This window comes from Lissotriton vulgaris, chromosome 4_1, assembly GCF_964263255.1.
Source record: "Lissotriton vulgaris chromosome 4_1, aLisVul1.2, whole genome shotgun sequence".
Classification (NCBI taxonomy): Eukaryota; Metazoa; Chordata; class Amphibia; order Caudata; family Salamandridae; genus Lissotriton; species Lissotriton vulgaris.
The window spans coordinates 982,022,433-982,036,822 of record NC_141691.1 but is presented as its reverse complement, the minus strand read 5'-3'; positions in this window follow the sequence as shown (position 1 = coordinate 982,036,822).

Below are 14,390 nucleotides of genomic sequence, written 5' to 3'. Positions count from 1 at the left end.
GCAACAGTACAGAAAGAGCTGGATAGCAGAGGGCTAAACATTACTATTCCCACTCCAAAGAGTGCAAGAGTAGGGAACGTATTGGATAGCGGAGAGGTAAAAATTACTATTCGAACTCCAGTGAGTGTAACAATAGGGAAAGTGTTGGCTAGCGGAGGGGTAACATTTTTAATTCCCACTCCAAAGAGTGCAACAATAGTACCCCTAAGCTCTCGGAGGGGATAGTGGAGCAATAAAAATTACTATACCCACTCCAGTGAGCGCAACAGTAGGATAAGTGTTGGATAGCAGAGTGGTAAAAATTTCTTTTCCCACTCCAGTGAATGAAACAGGAGGGAAAGTGCTGGATAGCGGAGAGGTAAAAATGTTATTACCACTCCATTGAGTGCAACAGTAGGAAAAGTGTTGGATAGCGGAGGGGTAAAAATTACTCTTCCCAGTCCAGTGAGTACAAAAGTAGGGAAAGTGCTAGATAGAGGAGATGTAAAAATTACTATTCCGAATCCAGTGAGTGCAACATTAGTGAAAGTGTTGGATAGCGGAGGGGTAAAAATTACTATTCCAACTCCAGTGAGTGCAACAGTAGGGAAAGTGTTGGATAGCGGAGAGACAAAAACTACTATTCACACTCTAAAAGTTAAAATAAAAAGATTATTTTTTTAAATCAACAATAAACAATATTAAAAAAATAAAAATTAAAAAATATTAAATGTATAAAAAGAAAACATAATATATTAATAATTCATATAACAATAAACTAACGATAATATAATAAATAAAATAATAAATACGTTTATAAGAAATAATTCTTTTAAACTTGAAAATATTTACAACCAATTTTATTCATAATTACATACATGTTTTTTCTACCATGTAACACCACACCAATAAAAAAAGACTTCAACATTTTAAATTAAATGTACTTCGATAATCAACATAATTTATAATCAATTAAAAAAAGATTATTAATAAAAAACGAATAAACATTAATTGACTACACACACTTTAACACTATAATATCCACAACACACACCTAAATTAAACTACAAAATAAAAAAACACAATTAAAACTTATTTTCAAATGAAAAACTATTAACATCTAATAATAAAGTAAATAAAATGTATTTAATAGCCACCCTTCACAACTTTAAAAGTACAAACAACAAACAAAAAAATAAACAATTACCCAAAATAAATATCAAATAATTAACATTAATTAACAACTATATATTAATTAATTAATTAAATAAAAATTACTTCCCACCCTTTACTCCTATAAAGACCACAACACACAACTAAAATGAATTACACAATTACCATAATTAATTACCAAAATATTAATTAACATTAACAACCAATTAATAATTCATAAATGAAAAATAATCTACTTCCCACCCTTTACGCCTATAAACACCACAACACACACCTAAAAGTAATTACACAATTACCATAATTATTTGCCAATTAATTAACATTAATTAACAAATAGTTATGAATTAAATATTTAATAAACTACTCCACACATCTAACACGATAACATCTCAATTAAACGAGTATCAACAAATAAATAATAATCAATAAATGTAATATATTTAACTTACTTCCCACCCTATTCTCCTATAAACCCACAACCCGCTACAGAACTAAAAACGCAAAATTCAAACAGAAAAGGTAATAACTATTACAAATTTAACACATATATTAAAAATACAAACAATTCTTATACAAAGAAATACATCACATACATATAAACTATACACTAAAATACATAACATTAATAAAAAAACAATAGTTTTAACAACATTGGGCCCAATTCACAGAACTAACTTAAGACAAAATCCTAAACTTACTACCATTTTGGTATTCACAGAAGGCACTTACTCCTTTCGGTATTCACAGAAGTTAGAGTCCTAACTTATAGGTCTCCTAAATGCCTTCTGTTAATACCGAAAGTCTTAAAGTTAGGATTTTTCTCAGGTTAGGAGTAGTAAAGTTAGGACTCCTAACTTTAGGACTGCTAAACTGAGAAAAATACTAACTTTAAGACTTTCAGTATTCACAGAAGGCTTTTAGGAGTCCTAAAGTTAGGACTCCTAACTTTAGGACTCCCAAACTGAGAAAAACCTAACTTTAAGACTTTCAGTATTCACAGAAGGCATTTAGGAGTCCTAAAGTTAGGAGTCCCAACTTTACTACTCCTAAACTGAGAAAAATCCAAACTTTAAGACTTTTGGCATTCACAGAAGGCATTTAGGAGTCCTAGAGTTAGGACTCCTAAGTTCTGTGAATACCAAAATGAGTAAGTGCCTTCTGTGAATACCAAAATGAGTAAGTGCCTTATGTGAATACCAAAAGTTTAGGATTTTGTCTTACGTTAGTTCTGTGAATCGGGCTCTATATTTTTGCAACCGATATTAAACACTTCAGTATTTTTAAAATCGATATTACTTACCATAAGTTGATATTCTTGACTACAATATTCTAGCTGCCGATATTTCTGAACCACAATATTAATGACTCGATATTTGTGCAACTCGATATTTTTCACTCTACATTCTGTCTCTGCACCCTTAGAATCAGCGTACCCCAGATCTCTGTTTTAGAAATCAAATCTTGGAATGATTAGTCAATTGGCATGACTGGATCTCAGATTTCAAGAGGGCACCTATTTCTTAATTCTATCTACCAAGAACCCTGTGACAGCTCTGTTTAGACATTTAAAAACTGTACAACATATTTTCAAGTAGATCCGCTTCACTACCGGAAGCCAGTGTAACTCTCTCAAAAGACAAGTAACGTGAGTACAGAGGCAGGAGAAAGATCAACCATGTCGCTTCATTCTGAATGATTTGTAATCTGTGTAAGGCAGTACGGGGTAGCCCTGCATATGCAGAAATTGTGTAATCTAATCTTGAGTTGATGACTGCAGAGACAATACGTTTCCTGGCAGTAAGTAACAGAAACAAAGCAATTTTCCTCAGAGTTTTTAATAGAAAGGAGCCTTTAGAGACTACTGCTTCTATGTCAGTTTTAAAGAACAGATTGCCAGATATCACAAACCCAAGACTCTTGCTGGAGGCTGATGGAGTGGGTTCTGGGCCAAAGTCACTGGGGCCATAAGTTAAGATTCCATGGAGTGCTCTTATTTTTCAACAGAGCAATTTCCATTTTGTCGGTTTTCAATTTCAATTGATTGGTTTTCATCCAATTTGTAACAAATCTTAAGATACCCAGAAATTTTATATAGCATTTGTAAGTATTATCCACATGAAAAAGTAAATGCAAGTCATCTGCATAATTATAAACCCTGCATCCGAAGGTAAATAGTGCATCGACCAGTGGTTTCATATAAGTTTTCAAACTTCACTGATTGTGTACGGTTTCCTAAGAAAGACCTGACCCATTCTAAGGCTGTCCTCCGCACCCCAACATTCAATATACAGTTGATCAGAATCCTGTGGTCAACCATATCAAAGGCAGCGGAAAGATCTCAAAGGACTAACATTGCATTCCATCCATGATCTGCGGCTAAACGTAGGTCATCTAAAACCACGAATATCACAGATTTCATACTATGAAGTGGTCTAAAACCAGTTTGAGCTAGATGGAGAAAGTCAGTTATTTGTAAGTGCCTGCTCAACTCATGGGTGATATAGGCCTCCATCAGGTTGCCCATAAAAGGAATAAGTCAAAAAGGACAATTTGTTTTAAATTGTCGGATCGTCCCCCTCCTTCTTTAACAGGGGAATCACATCTGTATGTTTAAAAGTCTGAGACACTTGGCCCTGCTGAAGTAATTTTTTCAGTGAAGATTGTAAAGGAGCAGTAATTATATTAGCCATACCTTTTAGGATAGCGGGGGAAGAGTTCTTAGATGAGCCTGATTTGACTTTGGTTAAAAGACTGTAAGCCTGGACTAATCAAAATTCGGAAAGCAGGTAAGGATAAGATCATGAGTTTCCCTCTTGAGCCTGAGAGTTGGTACGGGACCAGGGGGCAAAATGCTATTTTTAATGGCCTTTATTTTTTCTAGAAAGAAAAGGTTAAGTTGATCACAAAAAAACTGGGACGCCTTTGTTGTGAGCGTAAGTTTCTTCAATGAAGTCAGCTTGTCTAAAATCAGAAAGGTTTCCTTCTGTTTATTATTGGCATTCAGAATCCTTTCACTCAAGTAAATAAAGTAAGTAAGATTTTTTTTAAGCACTTGTTTGCCAAGACGTCTTGGCGCTAGCATTCCTGCCGGAGTGAAAAGAGCTGAAAAACAATTCTACTGAAGATGAATAGTAAAAAGCCATGTCTTCAACAGTTTTCTAAAGGAGGATATATTAGATTGAGATCAAGAATTCATACGTAAAGAAATGTAGTGTAGTTCCTATTTTCCCAATAGGCTCTGCGCATTGGAATAACATAAACAGTAGTATGGACGTAGAAGTGCGGTTCTTCCAGGTCTCCACTGACTATGCTAAACTTAATTGGGTTTGTTACCAACTAGCTCAGAGGTCACTGGAAACTTTCTTGACTGAATAGGAAGTGATCAGCTTCCCTGGTACAGACAAGAAGGGATTCAGTTTTCCAACAACCTCCTAAACATGACAACTTTGCTCCTTAGAATAAGAGTCAATCTCTAGAGTCGTGCGAAACAATAGACAGTTATTTTACTCAGTCAGTTTTATGCAGATTACTTTCACCAAAGTGCAGAGAATAGAGAGACGGGCGTTTTCAATAAAAAGGTATTATTTATTGAACAGTCTTTCTTCTCGTGCAAGAGAAATGAATTGCCACAATTGCAAGACTAGTTATTATGAAAAGTGTGTACAGTAAAATGAGGATTGCGAAATAATACTGTAAAAGCATTGATATGGTTTCTTAGCCATACAATGGTTTAAAATGAATAAAACATGTATACATTCATATATACATTAGGCTAACGTACTCAATTGATGCTTCTAACTACGCCTACCCTAGTGTACCTGACCTAAGCCTAATACTTGGGAGGGGAGTAAGTAAGTAGCAGTTTTAGTTAAGTTGGTTTTGCCAAGGTTTGCTTCAAGAATTCTCTCTAAGGGTTTAGTCAACACCATACCTCTGAAATAGAATGTTGGAGGTCTGGTATCTCCTTCCAGGGACTCGATATCCCAGTCACTCGCAAGAGTAGGCTGGAAACGCCGGAGCTGGATTTCTCGGCAGGAGAAAAGACAGCGTCTCTCTCAGCGCGTCGAGGAAGAGGAGGGGCAGCGTAGGCGGGCAGCTTGCATCTGCTGGGCTCTTCAGGGGACAGCTGTTCTGCTCCTATGTGCACCACACTATCGTTTGCTCGTTAGCAGCGATAGCAGTAGCGATAGTAGCAGCCGTGTTAGGATCAGCTGCATCAGCATTTGCTTAAGGCAACGTTGGTAATATTTATACCTGAAAGGTGCCTGGTTTGACGTAAGTTTTTGGACATAAGACATCAATAAAGATGTCACTAGGAAGTGATCGTCTCTCAGTGCTCATTAGAGTTCTATTACTAATCAAAACATAGCAAGCGGGGCTTTCCCAGGTTGCTGAGTTTTTATCTTGTTGAAGAACTCGGAGTGTAATCTAGGAATCTTAGATAGTGGCTTCTGCTGTGTCATTTGCACTAATGAGCTGCAAAGGAAGCTGCAGAGGAAGTGATTCTGAAATGTGGCTCTGATCGTGTGAGGCCAGAGACGAGTTTCTGAATATTGCATTTGATCGGTTATACCAATATAGGGGAATAAATGGATTATAGCCGTATAGGGGCATAAGTTCACAGTATTGATCAGGGTCCTAGATTAGAACGCGACACCCACTCCACGAATTTATGTCCATCAATTTACTAAACTATAGCAAAAGATGCATGTGTAACATTACCCACCCCAAAATACATATATGCATTTGAAATGGCGTATTTGAAATACATGGAATGTACTGTACGTCTTTAAGCATAGAAATCATTCAAAATTATAGCATATGTAATCAATGAACGATTTTGCAAAAAATTACACATGAAATATCTCTTAATACAGAAAAAAAGTGCGAGATAATTTCATCACATTTAAATGCATTTGTCATAAAATGTGCTAGAGGCTGATGTAAAGTTAATATGTCTCTAGATTTACCTAACAATAGAAGTAGAAGCTTCTGTTCTTTATGAATAGGTCTACTTTAAGCAAAGAATTTTCGTGCCAGAAAAGGTAAATATTTTTTAAAAAGTGTTCAATTAAAAAAAAAAAAAATTCTTGGTGAACGGGGGAATAGAGTTCCAACGCTTTTCAGCAGTTTTTGTTGATCAAAACTGAAGGCATTAATTATTGTTTCTCTTCGGGAGAGAACATCATATCAGACAGGCTCTCAAAAAATTGGTCTACAAAATCAGGTGACAGTTCGACCAAGTTCGATAGTGCTGTAACTTGGCAGGTGTGAGAATGATTGCTATCATCAAAGTCTGGATCAGCAATGCTCACAGATGGTCGTACCTGGGTGATGTTGCTTTTATTTCTCGCTCCACTGTCACCACCTAGTCGTAGCACAGGAGTCTCAACGAATGCCGTCATCAGGATTGGTAGCCGCTGGGGACAACAGAATGCGTGAGCCGTTATCGGACTTAGCAAAGTATCGATATCCATTGGTACTGCTGAGGGAAGTGCAAGACAGATGTCCAACACGCACTCATCTCTGCATAGCATACATCGAAGCACAGGTAAGATGCAGGATTGCCATATCGGTCTGAATGAAAGAAACCAGGTCATGTTTAGATCTCTCAGCCTGGCCAATCCAAGGACTCTAGTTATTCTGTCCCGGTAGCGTATTGCTAGGATTGTTTCTTCCATCCTCGTAGGAGTCATGTCTGAGTTTTGGCTTGCCATATCGGAGCAGGAGGGTCAAAAATAAAATGCCTGCTACAAGTCCCCAAAATAGGGGTATGCCGCCAAAGACTGAATGGACAAAATTAGGAATGATTCCCAGAATTGCTTTGAATGGTATTAACAGTCCCGTAAAAATTGTCTTAAATATGCCTGGGATGCCTATGGCACTAGACATGCTAAGAATTTGGCTAAGCATTTCTACGAAATGCACGGGGCAATTTGTTGATAAAAGGTCATGAATCTCTGTAGCTGTCCTTGCAACTAGGAGATCATGCGTCTCTTTTGATGACGTGATGGGCACTGTTGTCTGCAAAAGCACAGACTTCATTCTGCTTAAAGTATCAATTCGTATAGAAGAGAAATTCAGACGAGGCCAGATGGGAGTCTCGGTGTCTCCAGGGCCGTTTGGAAACAATGCTTGCATACAGCATTTGACCATGTATGTTACGCTTACGAGATAGGCTTTTCCTGGCAAAAGGCCACAACATCTGTGATCCGTTCTTAGAATGTAACTCCCATTAGCGAGTTGCATAAAGAAAGGCTCTATCTGCGTTGCAGGTGTGACATGCTGGTGGCATGAAAGGTTGTTTGAATTACCTTCACAGGCTCCGTGTCAATTAATACCCTGGCACAAAAGTATACCGCTTAGTGAACGTTTACAGTTTTCACCACTTAGAAATACATTTTTGTTGCTGTCACTATAGCATGAATGTGTGTATGGTAATTTCCATGTTGACTTAATGTATCCTTTACCCAATCGTTCATACTGGCCAGTAGGTATGTATTCAAGGCATTTTTTAAATTGGAAAGTTGTTATCGGAATTGTGATAATCCTGTGTATTATCCATTCAATGACAGGACTTTCTGACATTGTCAAAGGTAATCTCTCAAGTCTTTCGATGCTCAGGATTGTATTGTCTGCTCCTTTCTGTGCCAAGCTGATTTGTTTATCAGTAAGGTTAAAGATGGAAAACAATGAAGTTGTGTTGATTAAACGCCAAGGCACATAGCCTGAACGAAGATTTTGCAGCGTCCAGCCTAACTGTACAATAGAACGCAATTGCGGCTGGCCATGCTGTAACATTAGCAAGTCTTTGTCTATTATATCTATGGCAGATGATACAATACTGTCCAGTGAATATATTCTGGAGGACAGTCATTAACCCATTGTCCACTACAGAAAGTGATTTTTCCAAATTAATACGATCAATTTCTCGTATTTTTTCAGCTGTTTCAATTTTTGTGACTTTCCAAGCCTCGTTGTATGCAGCATAGATACTGGTCGCTATGAAGCGTTTTTGACGCTGTTTGCGTGGTCCCATAATAAAATCGCGCAAATCAGCACCATCTTTAAGTAAAGATAAGTGTTGCTTAATTTCAGCCAGTGTGGATGATTCTAGCCATTCATGGCACAGCTTCCCTACACTGTATGTTGTTACTATCCCTGGATGTTGTCTCTGGGAGTATCTAGGGTCTTGTCTGGTCATTGTTAACCCCTGTGTTTTGTTCAGGAATCTATCTTGACAGTTGTTTGTGTCAGTAGGCCAGATTAACCACTTTTTCCAATCAGGATGTGTTCTGTTTAAATGTAAAATTTTAGATACGTCTATTTCAATATCTGTTGTTGCATTATCAGGTATTGGCTTTGGAATAGACGGTTTGTTAAGGTCTTTGATCTTAGATAGGCCAAGACAGGTTGTTTGTTGAATTGTTTCATTTAAAAACATTATTTGCTCTGGGATCATGCAGGCTCGAAATAGTGCTTCTAGGCCTTGTACCTGCCACTCTTTTGTACCCCAGATTGTTTTTGTTTCAATGTTATTTTTCCAATAATCAAAACCAAATGTCATCATTTTTTCATAAAATGCTTCTGAATATATCAATTTAGTATTTGTCAGCCCTTAGGGACAACCTGCCCGTGGGGCAATTTTTGAGATACAGGAGGAACTGTTCTACAACGGAGAGATATGTGGAACAAGCAGAAGGTCTCTGTATGAAATTTAAAGCCAGGAACTATCCCAATAAAATCATCAAACAGGCCAAGAAAAGGGCTCTGAATACACCAAGGGCTGTACTTTTAGAAACCAATATCAAGAAAAGAGAAGATTGCCTCCCCGTGGTCATGACCTATGATCCCATGGCCACCAAGATTCGTCAATCAATCAGAAGGCACTGGTCTTTACTATCAACCATAGACTTCAAGATGCCACCGCCACGTTTTGCATTCCGGAGAGCGAGCAACTTAAAAGATAAACTGGTACATACCAGGATGAATGTGACATCTGAATCAAATAACATCCCGAATGGACACTTCCCGTGCGGAAATTGCTCTGTGTGTCCTCTGACCAACAAGACCTCCACAGTGACCCTACAATCTGGCAAGAACTGGCTACTAAATCAATTTAGTAACTGTAACACGTCTAACGTGGTATACAGATTGAAGTGTGAATGTGGACTGGACTACATAGGTCTAACAACACGAAAAATTAAACTGCGTATTCAGGAGCATGTCAGCACAATAAGAAGTTGGAAGCTTACGACAAAGCTAGTGCAACACTGCCATCGGAATAGACATACTTTTACTTGGGTGGTCCTGGAGAGAGTGACGGGAGAAGCTCAAACAATAGAAAGGCGTCTGATCACAAAAAAAGCAAGATGGATTTTTTCAGAAAAAAGCGAACAGAATGGTCTCAATGAACTTTTAGAGTGGAATAAATTGTGCTGAGATGTTCTTTTGTGTAGGTAACTACTGATCGGGGCACATTGCCTATACCTGTACCAAAAGAGTATATCATGTGTATGTACAACATGTACCTTACATTTGGAAATCTAGACTAATAGAGACACTGACAGATGCAAGTTAACCTGACTGGGCGTGAATAATGACTGGACCATGTACATCCATAATCCACGTTTTACCTGAGTTATGGATGGACAATATAGAGGAAGCCACTAGAATTTGCTATTCGCTATGATATAATCTTGATATAGCAAAAATCCCAAGAATAGTGAGAGGCAGTGCACATTTTTTGCGCATGGTAGATACCATGGACCCACAAACTCTACACTCTATACATGAAACCTTGAGATGCTAAGAGGGATAGGGGCTCATGTCAGTAGTATGAACAGAGTAAAAGTATTTTGTATTTCCTGACTGCCTTGTTCGGGATATAATAAAGTTACATCCGATCCTCGAGGCATTTGTAATAATAAGCATCCCTAAGCTGATGTGCGAGCTATTGCATACAGATAATTTTGATCCCTAAAAGCTTGCCGTGATTTTGGACAACAATTAAAAATAAAAAAAAATAAAAAAAATATTGCTTTGGGAAAATGCGGTAAATATTGATAACAGATTGTCAGCACTATGTGGATATCATTACTGCGATATTGGGGCTTCACTAAGTCGTTTTTTGTATATGATACTTGGGTTGGTGACCGTTTCAATATGGCCGCCGATACCCCATGATGAGTCCTATCCAATCAAAAGGCTCTAAAAACGTCTTGACAGCCAATACCCCATGACGAGTCTCGTCCAATCAGAAGGCTCAAAATACGTCCCGTCAGCTTGAAAGGAGCACAGCTGATGTGTATCGGTGTTCGAGGGCTGAGAAGACGCCGAATACATCCTCTCCATCGGTAACTTTCCCTTGAGGGGGCTCGTTGTCAGTTTGAGAATATACGTCGAGTTTCAGGTACTCTGGTAACGATTTTAAGATTTAACAGTGATCCCCTGTGTTCAAATTTATGTTCCAGACAGAAATGAGGGGAGATTGGACCGTGCTCACCCATGGGAGCCGGATTCCGTTTTTTATTCCTCTCGGCGGGTATGAGAGGCATAGCTGTTTGAAGGGTAATACTAGCATCATACACAGCAACACTATTTGACTGCGATATATTGTGATTTAAACAGGGGGACAGCAGATAACCTCGCCTCTATATGTGTTTATGTTTCACTACAGCCCAGTGTCCTTCGCAGTGGCATTGAAAATTTGGTTTGCCCTGAGGAAATTGCCTGATAAAGACCATGGCAATGAAACATGTCGGCTGGTAGTAAGGTGTGAATCGATAGGTAGTATTCACACCTTCCTTTTTATTGAATGTTTTGTGCACTGTTTGCAACAAAAAGGAATATTAGTAAAATAATTTGTGTCCTGGTTGCGCAGTGGGTATATGTTAAGTGTTAAATGTTGTAAGTGTTGTACATATATTTTTTGTTCACTGCACCATTCACTGTCATTACTGTGGGTTTAGGACACGTTTCCGTTTGGGCTTGATGGCACCTATGATGATAATAGGACCATCCTGGTGAGTACCAACCAGAGGTCCCATTGGTGGTGCGTCCGTGAGGTGCCATCTTGCCCTTCTCACTTTTTTCTGCTGTCAGTTTCAGTGAGTGTGGGTTGTCTTTGTTGGTGTTAAACGTTTAATCAGAGGTGGGCTATTTTAACAAAGGCAGTAGACTGAGATATCCCCTACTTTCATGTTCTGCAAAAAGAGAGGTGTGTTGTAATTGTTATACAACCAGTGATGTCTACAGATCTCTAAATATTAACTGCTTTGAAAACTAGGGCTTTTTTTTTTTTTTTTTTTTTTTTTTGTATTTAGCATTGTTTTCAATCCTGTTTTATCTAACAGTTTGTAATAAAACGTTTCTGCATCACTGGTGTTAAACCCTGAGAAGTACTTGAATTTATCATAGAATGTTTTAGAACTGCTTTTAGGTGGTGTAGCACAATGTTCCCATTGGTTATACTTAAAAACATTTCTAGGCTGTGCAGATTTATGCAAGTAATGATCACCATAGTGTGTGTAGCAGAACATCTGTTCATAACTAGACGAACCTTGTAAATAATCATGATCTGTGAATCTAGCTGACATTACTAAATCAGACATCACATTATTAATACTTTCAAAGTCCCAATCATCAGAGAATGTACTAGGTTTTACTAAGTCACTTAAGGAAACCTTGAATTGATGAGGATACTTCAGGATTTCGACCGGACCGTAGATTTCATAGTCAGTTTTCTCCCATAATACCCCACCGCGTATTGGAATGGCTGTGACATTTACTGTTGACAGTTCTCTTTTCTTCACGTGGGATGATCTGTGTGGTTTGAGGACTAAGTTGATGTTCTGACTTGCTGTGTCCATTGTACTATATTTTCCCTCAATGAATTTTCCCAAACAAAGTACCATGATGAGCCAAAGCAGGAGGAAACATATACCTAGACCAAACCAGAATTCTAACCATGGAGAAATAAGGTAAATTTCCTTGAGTTGATGAAAGAGTTCAGTTGCTTTTTCTTTAAAAGTCTTTTTTGTTTCTGGCATCACTTTTGGGTTGCTTTGATCCTCAGAAAAGTTATCGAAGTTGATGAAGTAGCCAGAGGCAGTTCTGTCAATTGTTGGAATTGTTCTTTCAATTTGTCTTTCGGTAGCACATTCTGATGCCACATCATTGTAGACTGGTGTTTCTTGATGAACTGTTTCAATCTGTGTCTCAAGAGGCACGAGTTCCATGGCATTATTGCATAGTCCCTCTCTCTGCACTGCAGGCTGATCGAATGTGATTAGTCTTTCAGTTTGAACCTCTTGGATTGTTGCAAGTTTGGGTATTCTGTTGTTTCTCGGGAGTCCACTGGGCCTACTGTTGATTATAGGCCACATGCTTGTGGTTTTACCAGGTCGATTGATACAACTCTGTTCTCCTTTTTACCAGCAAGGGGCGGTAGTACAACTGATCTTGTTCCGTTGATAGCTAAGACAGGTACTGCTTTTCTGTAAGAAGGCCCAAATTCCTTCTTCACAGCTATTTTTTCTCTGACTAGATCCCCAATCTTTGGAATCCAGACAGGCCTTGCTGAGGCTGGTGGTGCCTCGTCAGTGGTAGCTGGCTGTTGCTTTAACTTTATGTTGCTTAAGGATTTTCTTGTTTCATTCAAGTCCTGTAAAACAGCCAAACGATCTTTGATGTCAAAATCTATTTTTTTATCTTCTACCACTAATATCTGACTATCTAAGTCCTGAATTCGCATTCTAGTTCCGAACAATAGTTCGTATGGGCTGAAACCTTTTAGAGAATTTCTTGGCAAGTTGTTTAGGCTTAATTGGACACTTATTAAATGTTTGACCCACCCAGCACCTGAACCTAATACCTTCGCTGTTATAGATTGCTTTATGTCCCGTTTTTTTCTTTCTACCACACTGTTCCCTTCGGGGTGTGACGGACAAGAATACCGCAACCCAACTCCCATGCTGGCCATGGCCTCCTTATAAGCTCGAGAGCTGAAAGCAGGACCCTGGTCAGAATGGAACATGGCACTTGCGTATGTGCCGATAAAGACTCGCAGATCTTTTATAACCGTTCTGGCGTCAGCCGAGCGCTGGGGCCACATTTTTTTAAGTGTGTTTAGCCTTGATGATGTACAATGGGACGCGTTTCTCTTGTTTGATTGCGCGGATAGATCGCCTTATGCTTTCTATTAGGGTTCCTGACACTACACTGGCCGGTTCTCCACTGCGATCTCTGTTGCAGTTGGGACAGTTTTTTGCAAAATCATGAATTCCTTCACTCATTTCCGGCCACCAGTCCTCTGATTGTATTTCAGTCAGAGAGTCCCTGATTGTTTGGTGTCTCAGACCCAACCCCATATGTGCCTCCTGTAATAGGAAACCTCTCCGTTTCATGTTTGGAATTACCCTATCTCCCACTCCAGGGATTCGAGCAAAAGGAACGGAGTTTGCATCGATTACGTATGCATAATTGAGTGGATAGTTCACGGGTAGTGCTGCACAGTCGCCTTTTATGAACGTTTTTACTGCCAGCATGGTTTCCCCGTCTATGTATTTTTCTGAACGCTTTTTTGTGGCTACGGAAGCCGGTTTAGTTGCTCCCGCTGTGGCTGTATTAGCCAATGAATTCCCTGCAACATAAACGCCATCACGTTGATGACTCAGAGTGTGTATCACGTGAGTCTTTTGTAGTTCTTTCTGTAAAAGAGCTACCTGTTTCCAGAGCAATTTATGCTTTATTGTGGCACCTGTGTCATCTTTGTAATCATTTTTAATCCAGCTCTGCAACTTATTATTGTAAGAGTTGACGCATAAATGAGAATCGCACACGATTAGTGTCGGGAATTCACGTTCTGCATTTTCAAGCGCCATCTTTAAACATCTGATTTCAGCTCTCTGAGCCGAACAGTTTCTTACTGATTCAGTTTTTGTTATTTTCGGTCTGAATTTACCGCACAGCCAGCGACCTTTAACAATCGCGCAGGCTGCATCGTAGGATTTGTTCTCTACGTTAAAATGCTGTACAAATCTATCTGTATAGATTATACAGGCGTACTGTGGGAGAGGCAGAAGTTCGATTGGCAGAGGATATTCTTCTTCATAAGTCAAATCATTCAGTTTTTCGAATTGTGGTGCGAAATAGTATTTCACATCTTCCGCTCCAAGAGAATCTCCTCACTGTATCCATTTCGGATCCAGTGACACTGTAGGCAGGCTTACTGGGCT